The sequence below is a fragment of the Mastomys coucha genome, unplaced genomic scaffold (genome assembly GCF_008632895.1).
Source record: "Mastomys coucha isolate ucsf_1 unplaced genomic scaffold, UCSF_Mcou_1 pScaffold9, whole genome shotgun sequence".
NCBI lineage: Eukaryota > Metazoa > Chordata > Mammalia > Rodentia > Muridae > Mastomys > Mastomys coucha.
Window position 1 is genome coordinate 84,625,749 of NW_022196915.1, and position 11,480 is coordinate 84,637,228.

Below are 11,480 nucleotides of genomic sequence, written 5' to 3' on the forward strand. Positions count from 1 at the left end.
GAGACCCAGGGATATCAAGAACTTTCTTTTGTTTTTAAAAACAGTCCGACTGCTCCCCCAACACATACACACACACACACACACACACACACACACACACACACACACACACACACACGCCCTTGAGCAGCCCTTTGAAGTACTTGCTTGACCTAGCTTTGTTAGCTATACTTCTGCTCAGACTCTTAAAAAAGTGCTCCGTCATACGGACTAAACAGATGAAGAGCACACATACCAAAGAACTTTGTAGGCAGCAGAGTCTTGTGTTTAGGCCGTGATGACCCCAAACCTGTGCTCTCTCTTCCTCTTTTCTGAGTGCAGAATTAGACACTCAGCTATTGCACTCACCAAAAGAACTCTCTACACCCACCCCTACACTTGATATTGAAGCCAGACTCCACAGCCTGCAAGATAAGAGTGCTATCTTGGGGCTATAGCACACGAAACCCTCTTTGAATTGGGAAAAAAAAAAAAAAAAGACATTAGAAATTTGATCACAAAACCTGAACATGGGCTTGCCTGTTATCAGTCCTGGAACATTTGCCTAGCATGTAGGAGGCCTTGCTTGCCGTCTTCTGCCTCACGGGCTCCACCAGAATAAGAAAAAAGTGAGCCCTAAGCCTTGCCATGGTGATCGAACTACCACAGTACACTTTCCGGTTCACGCAGTTTCATTCGAGTTGAAACTAAAGACAGGGCAGTAGAGAAGTTCCAAAAATATTTATAGCTATAAAATCCTTTTCACATATTTCTTTTAATTTTTGAGGGAGAGGACAAGGCCCCATGCTAACCCCGATTGCTTCAAACTCTACAAAGCCAAGGGTGACCTTGAACACCTGATTTCCTAGCCTCTATTTCCCAAACTAGAGATTACAAGTTTGTATCACCATGCCTGCTGGCATCCTCAACTTTGCAGTCTAGGCTCAGCCTCCTAGAGGCTAGAATCACGAGTGTGCGCACACACACATTTTTTTTTCCCAAACAAGTCTTCAACACATTTGGGGGAGGGGGCAGAATGTAGGGGAAAGAAATAATATTCTGAATAAAATATGTCCAACTCTCCAAGATAACAGGGACCTTTTCGGCTCAAATATGGTTGGGTGACAATGGTTGGGATATCGCCTTTGTGTGAGTTCTCTCTTACATACAATGCCTGTGGCCTGACTTCTTCAGCCTTATTCCACATCTGGTCTCTGCCCCCATTGTTTATGGCTCAGCTGGTATCACTTTTTCTGTGAAGGAATTGAAGAGACCTGGAAGTCTCCAAAGGAGGGATAGGGTCATGTGACCACAAAACAACAGGAAAGAGAAGAGTCTTGGGGTCATTCTAAGTCTAAAGTGTTAAAGCAAATGCTCCACCAATTTACCTTTTGTTCTTAGTGGATCCTTTGTCCTTAGCTATCATTGTTTGTCTGAGAGCCGAATTAACAAAAATTTTAGGCCAGGAGACACTCCTCTCTGATTTCTATTTTGAAGCAATGGTTAGTATTCTTAATGAAAAGCCACAAAGAACTGATATTAAGTGTCCGCTTCTCTTAGAAAGCAAGGGGAAACATAGTATTTGGTTTTGGTTTGGGGGGGAGGAACTTAGTAGGTAGGTGCAGTCTCTAAACCAACAGAAAATCCTATAGACCTAAAAGCACTAGTTTGTGAATGCTTAATAGCCACCTTCCCAAGAGAATGGCTGCTGGTTTCATGATATGGGGAACCCCAGATTTCCATATAAGACTTAATAAAAGCTTTTCTATGACCAGCCTCCCTCCACTCAGGCTGACTCCAGGAGACAGCGAGGTTTTCAAAGCCAAATCCTTTGGAGCTCAGCCAATCAGCATTATTCTTTCCCTAAACTCTTCAGTTTCTGATTTTAGTGGGTCCTTCTGTTGAGAACGCCACCCCTCCCTGCCTTCTGACTTCATTTCTGCTGTCTGGGTCTCTGGTTGCCACAGCACACACATGACGAGAAAATAGGATGGAGAAATAACATGATGGTCAAAATCTAGCTTTACAAAGTGCCCTCTCCAAGATGTATTTAGCCAAGGCAACTTTTTGATTTTGTAGGGTTCAGGTGGACAGCCCTGACCCTGCCCACGGTCACCACACCATCTCACTTGTTTCTTTCTCTCGGGTCACACACAGGTTTTAGCCTGGAACCTAGGAAGCTTAATTTGGTGACATCACACGTCTCTAGTACAGCGTATTAGTTACTTTCTTTATTGGTGTGCAAACCACCGGACACAGGCTGACACAGGCAGCTTAAGGAAGGGCTTTATTTTAGCTCTAGGTCTGAGATTATGCTTCGTGGTGGTGAAAGCGTGGGGCTGCGGGTCACACTGCGTCCAGAGTCGGGGTGCTGGCATTCGGTTCATTTTCTCCTTTTGATGCAGCCAAGGACTCAACCCTGGTTACCCACATTTAAGGTGGGAGGGAGGGGGTGTCTTCTCACCTCAAGGAATCAAGTTCAGAAACTTCCTCAAAGACTTGTCAAGGGGTTTATTTCCATGTCAAACACATCAAGCATCAAGCTGACACTCGAAATGCACCATTTCATCCCATAAATGACTTACAACCATTTTCTCCCTATTTTGTTGTTCTTGTTTTGTTTTGCTTTGTGTTTTGACACAGGGTCTCTGGAATTCTAGGGTGACCTCTGAGTCACTGTGTAACCAGAGATGACCTTGGACAGCACATTCCTGCCTTCACCTCCGGAGGGCTGAGATACTTCAAGTCAGCTACCATGCTTAGTTGGATGTTGCCATGGTGGTTGATGCTTGCCCAGGCTAACCCTGAGCTTTCTCTGTAGCCTAGGCTGGCTTCCAACTCACCTTATCCTCTTGAGTCCTTGAATTGCAGACATGTGCCACCATCCATTGTTTGAATTCTGATATTTTAATATCCCTCTCTAAGAAGGATATATTGCTAAGTGTGGCATAATCCACAATCCTAGTACCAGAGAGGCTGAGTCAGTAGGACCGTGAGTTTGAAACCAGCTTGGGCAATGGCCCAACACAAACTGTATACTGAAACCAAACCCCTTTAATAACAATAACAGGTATTGGCCGGGCGGTGGTGGCGCAGGCCTTTAATCTCAGCACTTGGGATGCAGAGGCAGGTGGATTTCTGAGTTCAAGGCCAGCCTGGTCTACAGAGTGAGTTCCAGGACAGCCAGAGCTATACAGAGAAACCCTGTCTCGAAGAAATAATAAGCGTTATGTAAGCCATTTCAATCCCTATCTTAATTACCTAAATTATGCAAATTAATAGAATGTTTACCTAACATTAAAAAAACTGGCTTTTTCCTCTTTTGTCTGCTACTACGTATTGTAATGCTAAATACTGGTCCAGATTACGACAGAGGAGGAGATCCGCACGTACAGCTAGTAATACTATGTGACCTTGCCCCACAACTTATCCCTGATTGGTCAGTAAAGATGCCTACAGCCTATAGCGGGGCAGAAGAGAGGCAGGCAGGGCTTTGGTGGAGAGAGAGAAAGTGGACAGAGGAGAAGATGCCTCAGGATAGGCGAATCATGAATATATGGTCATGAGAGCTGACCAATTGGAATAGGAATGGCCTAGGCAGAATTTAGTAAGTTATAGCTTGGGGTTATTGATAGTGAAGTAGATGTCAATAACTTAGAGGATAGATATCTGCCCATCTCTAGTGCTTCAAAGGCTTAATATAAGTATAAAAGTTTTGTGTCTTTTATCCAGGAAGTAAATAATCCCAGGTGGGGTAGAAAACCCAATTAATATTAAATACCACAACAATGTGGCAAATAAATGCTAGCATTCCTTTTGATTTCTTTTGTAGTTTTTGTGGGTTGTTTATGTTATGGGGGAAGGGAACCAAGGGCTCCTGTGTGCTAAGTAAAACTATCTTTTAACTACATCTAAAGCAACAAAACTGCATTTTTTGGTTGTTGTTGTCGTTGTTCTTTTGGTTTTTCGAGACAGGGTTGCTCCGTGTAGCCCTGACTGTCCTGGAATTCAGTCTGCAGACCAGGTTGGCCTCAAACTCAGAAATCCACCTGCCTCTGCCTCCCAAAAGCTGGGATTAAAGGCGTGAGCCACCACCGCCCGACAAAAGCGCATTTGTAAACTATCTCTAGGTCTCCAAAGGCAAACGTGGTGACTCACACCTGCAGTTCCAGCACTCAGGCACCAAGAAAGGAGGATCGCTGCCATTTTGAGGTCAGCCAGGTCTACATAGAGACTTTCAATCAAGATAAAACTATGTAAACAAGACCCTGTCTCAAACCAAACAAACAAAAGCAAAAGTAAACTAATTTTAAAATAGAATTCTTTATACCACTTACATTTGCTTGCATTACACAATTTTTAGAACTTCTATAGCATTCTCAAAGGCCAGTGCTGGCCCTCTTCTCTCTCTCTGTCCCTCTCTCTCTGTCCCTCTCTCTCTCTCTCTCTCTCTCTCTCTCTCTCTCTCTCTCTCTCTCTCTCTCTCTCTGTCTCTCTCTATCTCTCTTTCTCTCTCTGTCCCTCTCTCTGTCCCTCTCTGTCTTTCTCTCTCTTTCTCTCTCTCTCTCTCTCTCTCTCTCTGTCTCTCTCTGTCCCTCTCTCTGTCCCCCTCTCTCTTTCTCTCTCTCTCTCTCTCTCTCTCTCTCTGTCTCTCTCTGTCCCTCTCTCTGTCCCTCTCTCTGTCCCTCTCTCTCTCTCTCTCTATCTCTATCTCTCTCTCTATCTCTCTTTCTCTCTCTGTCTCTCTCTTCTTCTCTCCTCAGTTGTATCAGTTAATTTTCATTGCTGTGATAAAATACCACAACCAAAGGTAAGATAAGACAGAAAGCCTTGACTTTGGCTTATGGTTCCAGAGACTCGGCAAGAAGGCATGTCGACAGAGGGGTGGAGCAGGGAGCTCAGAGAGCATCTGCACGCTCTTTCCATCCACACACCGGAAGGAAGGGATGTGAACAGGAAGTGGGAGAAGGTTGTACATTTTCAAACTCCTGGTGATGACATACTGCCTTCAGCAATCCACCTCTGAAGGGCTCCTTAACCTTCTCAAACTACCAACCAGACACCTGGAGCTCAAATACTAAGCTTGTATTAGTCATCTAAAGTACAACCCCATCTGTAGCCCCACCCCTCTCTCTTTGCCTTTCTAATTTTCAAAAACGAAAAAAAAAAAAAAACAAAAAAACACCTTATTTTGAATTTTTTTTTTTTTTTTTTTTAGTTTTATTTATTACATGTAAGTACACTGTAGCTGCCTTCAGACACTCCAGAAGAGGGCATCAAATCTCGTTACGGATGGTTGTGAGCCACCGTGTAGTTGCTGGGATTTAAACTCAGGACCTTCGCAAGAGCAGTCGATGTTCTTACAAGTTGAGCCATCTCTCCAGCTCCCCTTATTTTGATAATAAGGTAATAATAATATACTTGCCTTTTTTTTTTTTTTGAGATGGATTCTCTCTATTGTGTAGCCCTGGCTGTTCTAGAACTCCGTATGTAGACCAGGATGGCCTTGAATTCACAGAGCTCCACCTGCCTCTGCTTCCTGATTAATGGAATTTAAGACATGTGTCAACACACCCAGAATAGTCACCTTAATCTTTATCACTTTAATCTTTATTATTATTATAATTGTGTGTGTGGTATGCGTGTGTATGTGCGCTCACGCACATGTGTCATGGTGCATTTGTGGAGATTGGAGGACAACTTAGCAGGAGTTGGTTCTCTCTTTCACCATATAGTTCCCCCAAATCAAACTCAGGTCACCAGGCTTGGTGACATGTGCCTTTACCAAGGGATCCTTCTCACCAGCCATAATACATAGTTATTTTAATCAAAAGACTGGGCCTCCATTTCTGTTCCTCTTATACCAGATGTTTATTATATATTTTCTATATTTAATCATGTCTATCCTCTTGAACAATTATAAAACATTCAAAATATTTACTGAGATGCTAAAGTTAAATTCCTAGCCCATGTGTTTTGTAAGTTCACAGCAGATCTATTTCCTGAATGCTATAATGGTAATACTTTGTTAAGAAACTCACTATGTAGAACACTTGTGACACAAATGTCACTAAACACAGGGAAGTGTACCCCCAAATGGGACTGAAACTGTTAGAATACAACGCTTAGTCTGTACAATGTGCTGAGTTCTGCCCTAAACTCTGTGGACATTTTGAACTACTGGCGTGGGTAGAAGAGATGCCGGCAGAATGGTAAAGAGTAATTGTTGCTCTTTTCAGAGGAACCGAGGTCAGTTTCCAATACCCACATAATGCTCCCAACTGTTTGTAACTCCTGTTCCAGAAGATCCAATGCCCTTTTGTGACCTCCAAGGGTACCCAGGCACACGGGTAGTACACAGACATACAAGCAAGCAAAGCATTCATACAGATAAAGTAAAAGGGTTTGTTTGTTTGGTTGGTTGGTTGGTTGGTTTTTTTAAGGAAATCTATATAGCCTCAGGGAATGTAGCTTAGTTGGCGGAGTGCTTTGTGAGTGTGCATGAAGCCCTGAGTTAAGTCACCAGCAGTCATAAACCCGGCATCGTAAGATATGCCTACAGTACAACACTTGGTCAGTGGAGGCTGGAGGATTAGAAGTTCTATGTCATCCTCCGCCAGCCTAACATACATGAGACACTGTCTCAGAGATTAATTTTAAAAGTTTATATAGCCTATTGTCTCAGGAATCATGGCTGTAGAGTTTGGAAGGCTGACAGAAGTCAGAATCTTTCCTGACCAATCACGTTCCAGGTTAGATAGAGCTGCATAGCAAGACCCTGTCTCAAAAGAAAACAAGAAAGGCTAACATTGCTGGGCGTGTTGATGTGGATGCCTGTAATATAAGAAACTGGAAGGTGAAGGATCAAAGATCAGGAGTTCAAGGACGCTTTCGTAAGACCCTGACTCAAAAAAACAACAAAGAAACCCAGAGAACAAATTATTTCCACTTGACCAAGCCTTAGATAAAATAATTAAAATATTTATATAATTCTTATTAATTCCTAATACTTTAGCGACTAAAAGACAAATTCTATGTCTATTAGATCAAACCCCAGGAGAGAAAAGACTCTGTTAGGAATGGCTGAGTCACGTGAGAGAGAGCTGCAGGGCCCATTGCTGAGTCACATGAGCTGGATCGGCAGGCCCGATTGCTGGGTCACGTGAAGGGGAGCTAAAGGCCGGATTGCTGGGTCACGTGAGCTGGAGGGAGCAGCGGCCGTGTCTTGAGGGGTACTTTTGCAGAGTAATTCTCAGAGCTGTATATTTTAATTGATTGTAAAACTGGGCTAGAGATACTGGAAGGTCATTGGAAGAGTATGTGCCTGCAAGACTCTTGGTGGGTCCATCTCCAGCTCCACGGACTCACTAGCAGGAAAAAAAAAAGTAGAGTTAATTTCTGTGTTCAAACATTTGATCAAATCAGCTGTGTAACCAGAATACACCAGAAGATGTTTCTCATATAAGTTCTTTAGTCATCGTTTGTTATGGACTTGTTGTTTCCAAAGAAAAAAGAGCAAAGTGAAAATGTATCATGTGGTGGTTGGGGCAATAATTTATGCAGACACTTGACACGACTGAGTTCTTTGTAGCAATGCTTTTGTTTGCTTTGTTTCATTTTGAAGGTAGGGTCTCACTTACATAAGCTCTGGCTGGCTTGAACTTGCTCTGTAGACCAGGCAGCCACCCACACGGGAGATCCACCTGCCTTTGCCTCCTGATGGCTGACTTTAACGATATTTGCTGCTGGGCCTGGCCATTTTTAGTAAGTCTGTGTGTATGTTGCTTTACAGGACGAGAGGCCAATGGTTTGAGCAGAAGTAAACAGAATTGCTAATCGTTATGCCATCTCCGGCCTTATATATTGTCTATAGTTAATTGATACATAACAATTTGTTAATTAGATATTAATATTAAGTAACTTTTCTTTAGAGAGAGTCTTATATAACCCAGGCTAGCCTCAAATTTACCATGTAAGCAAGGTCTTATGAGTGATAGGATTGTAATTTTGCATAGCGATGCCTGTTTTTAAGTGATTCTAGGAATCCAATCTACCAGCTGGGCTACATTCCTAGCACACATTTTATTTATTTATTTGGGTGTGAAGTAATAAAGTGAAAAACAGAGTCCAAGTTTACAACAGGTGCTTTGGGGGGGGGGGTGTGCGCGCGCGTGTGTGTGTGTGTGTGTGTGTGTGTGTGTGTGTGTGTGTGTGTGTGTGTGTGTGTATTATGCACAAGTGTGTGTACAGAATACAGAAGATGGTGTCTAGTACTCTGCTCAGGCACATTCTTCCTTTTTTCCTTGAGCCCTCCCCTCAGCCCATTTTGTTTTCCTGAGATAGGTTCACAAGAATCTCAAGCTAGGGCTGGAGAGATGGCTCAGCGGTTAAGAGCACAGACTGCTCTTCCGAAGGTCCTGAGTTCAAATCCCAGCAACCACATGGTGGCTCACAACCATCTGTAATGAGATCTGATACCTTCTTCTGGTGTGTCTGAAGACAGCTATACTGTACTCACATATAATAAATAAAAATCTTAAAAAAAAAAAAAAAAAAGAATCTCAAGCTGACTGCAGATTCTCTGTAGCTGAGGGTGACCTTGAACTCCTCATCCTCTTGCTTCTACCTGAAGTTGGAGGCTTGAACTACTACGGCAGGTTTTTATTTATTTATTTATTTATTTTGTTTTTTTCAAGACAGGGTTTCTCTGTATAGCCCTGGCTGTCCTGCAGTTCATTCTGTAGACCAGACTGGCTTCTAACTTCTAGCAGAGATCCACCTGCCTCTGCTTCCCAGGTGTTAAGATTAACGACACAGACCACCCACCACTCAGCAATTTGTTTTTTATTTGCAGTTTTTAAATGTTTATTACTTTGTTTGTTTAGATGCTTGACCTGCATGTGTGTCTATGCACACATGTGGTTCTGGCTCCCAGAGACCAAAAGAATGTTCAATTCTCTGGGACTAATGAGCCATCAGGTTTGCTAGGAACAGAAGCCCACTCTTCTAGAAGAACAGCCAGTGCTCTTATCTGCTGAGCCATCTCTTCAGCCCCTAAATTTGTTTGTTTTCTAAGGGTTTTTAAAATAATTTTTCTCTTGTTTTGTCTTTTTAGACAGGATCTCGCCATGTAGCTCTGGCTGTCTTGGAACTCACTTTATAGACCAGGCTGGCCTTGAACTCACAGAGATCGACCTGCCTCTGCCTCCCTTCCCAGTGCTGGTGTATACCATCAAGCCTGGCCAAGATTAATTTAATTTTATTCTCTCTGTGTGGGTATTTTGCTGGCATGTACACCTGAGTACCATGTGTATGGGGTGCTTATGTAGGCCAGAGGAGGGTGTTGGATCCCCAGAACTGGACTTACAGAAGGTGTCAGGAGCCATGTAAGTGCTTGCTACAGAATCCCATCCTCTACTGGAGCAGCCACAGCTCTTTACCCTGAGTCATCTCTCTGGGCCCTCTAACCTTACTGTTCAGTACTTGTTTTATTTTATTGAATCCATTGCTCAGAATTCCTCTATCTCTTTTTATGCGTTCATTGGCTATGCCTCCAAAATACAGTATGCCTTCCATGAAGGCTAGATCCTGAGCACCAAGGAAAACAAAACAAATGTGTATCCCACCAGCCAAAGTGCCTACAGCACCCAGTGCAAAGCCTTCTCACCCCTCCTCCCCTAAACACTGTGATCAAAAGTAGGAAGGAAAGGGAATAACCAGCAATGGCTTCCTGATACTTTCATACTGAATTTCCACTGGAAATGAATTTTAATTACCAATTAGATCCACCTTTCTTCCATGTTTCTGAGAAAGCAGGGAGGGCCAGCTATTCATCTCCTCATTACAAAATACCTCTGTAAGAGAACATCTTATTCCAAAGTCAAAAGGCTGTTTCTGGTTGATGGGATAGCATAACCTCTAATCTCAGCTGTGGAGACAGAAGGAGGCGGGGGTTGCTATAAATTTGAGGCCAGCCTGGTCTACAAGTCAAGGTTCAGGCCAGCCAAGGCTACGTAGAGACAGACGCCTGCTCAAGAAGGAAAAAGCCAAGTTTCTGCCTTCCAAGATTGACTTGACTACGCCCTGACTTTCCTGAAATACGCATGGGATGTGGCTAGGAGGGGACCGTCAGCTCTCGTTAGTATCTACCCTAACAGACGGAAAAAGAAAATGAGCAACAGGCCACCCATCCCGTACTCATTTGCTCCTGCCTATCAGACCACCAAGGGGCCGCACAGCTTAAACAGTTCTTCCATGGCTAGCTGCATGTGCACCTCCTTCGTGCCTCTCCCCTTTCTGATCTCTTGCTCTTTTCTCTCCAGCCTCTTAGGAAGAGCCCTTCTCCAGTGTCCTGTCCCGAATCTCACATTTGTCCTTCTTCCTCACGATGATGCCTGTTCTGTTTCTCCGGGAAGGAAGTGTGTCTGCAGTCTCCCCGCCTTTCTGTCCATGTCTTCTTTCACAAAAGAAGCAGGCAAGGACGTCTGTCTGTGCGTGTGTGTGCCTAGTGGGTGGATCTGAGAGGAAGTTAGGGGGAAATAGGATGCTCTCAGCAGGATGTATTAAAAAAATAAAAAGAATGAGCCAAGCCCCATATGTCAGCACAGGTCTACAAAGCCAGCACTGGGGGAGCAAAGGCAGGGGGATTGTAGGTCTGAGGTCAGCTTCAACTACGTGGAGGAACCTTGTCTCAAAAATAAAATCAAATAATGTAAAATAAAATAAAATAAAACTGTGTGTTGTTAGAGTGCTCGCCTAGCATACAGAAAGGCTAGGCACCCCGAGGCACATAACTGTCACCCTATTTCAGGAGGCCCAGCAGCCGGGGATAGATCTCATCTCAATGATTAATTCATTTAAAATCACTTAAAAAGCTTATATGGCCTGTAATCCCAGAGCTTCAAAGCAGACGTAGGATTGCTGTAATTTGAAGGCTAGTTTTGTCTACTTGTCAAGATGAAAAAGGAAGAGAGAGAAACAGACAAACAGACATACAGACATATTCTATTCCTGGGAAGTCCCCGCTGCTCCAGTGACAGACAACTTACTCACCACCTTGTGACTAGGTAGGTAAGTCTAGGACACTGGGGGCAAGGAAGAGAGCAGGATTAAGGTCCATCTGACCTTCGCATGAAACTATGTCCTCCAACATAGCACTCCATACTAAGAAAGGTGGCGTTTAAATCTGTCCTCTCCCATCTTCCTTATCCATCTGTTCAGACCTGGTTTCTTCCAGAGAACAAAGGGATGTATTGAGCCCCTCTTGTGTCCACCACTGCAAATGCTATACCTTTTTTTTTTATTTGTGTGTGTGTGATAAATGAGATCTATATGTATCTTGAAATCTTTAATTTTTCCTGATCCTGAGGTTTTTCCCAGCTCTTGTTTAAACATACAGAGCTTGCTTCTCCCAGGGGATGCTGAAGGCTTACTTGTTTGAACAGGAAGTCCTTGTCACTTTTAGAACTGGGAAGCTGCTGGCCAGCTCCAACAGGGCAACT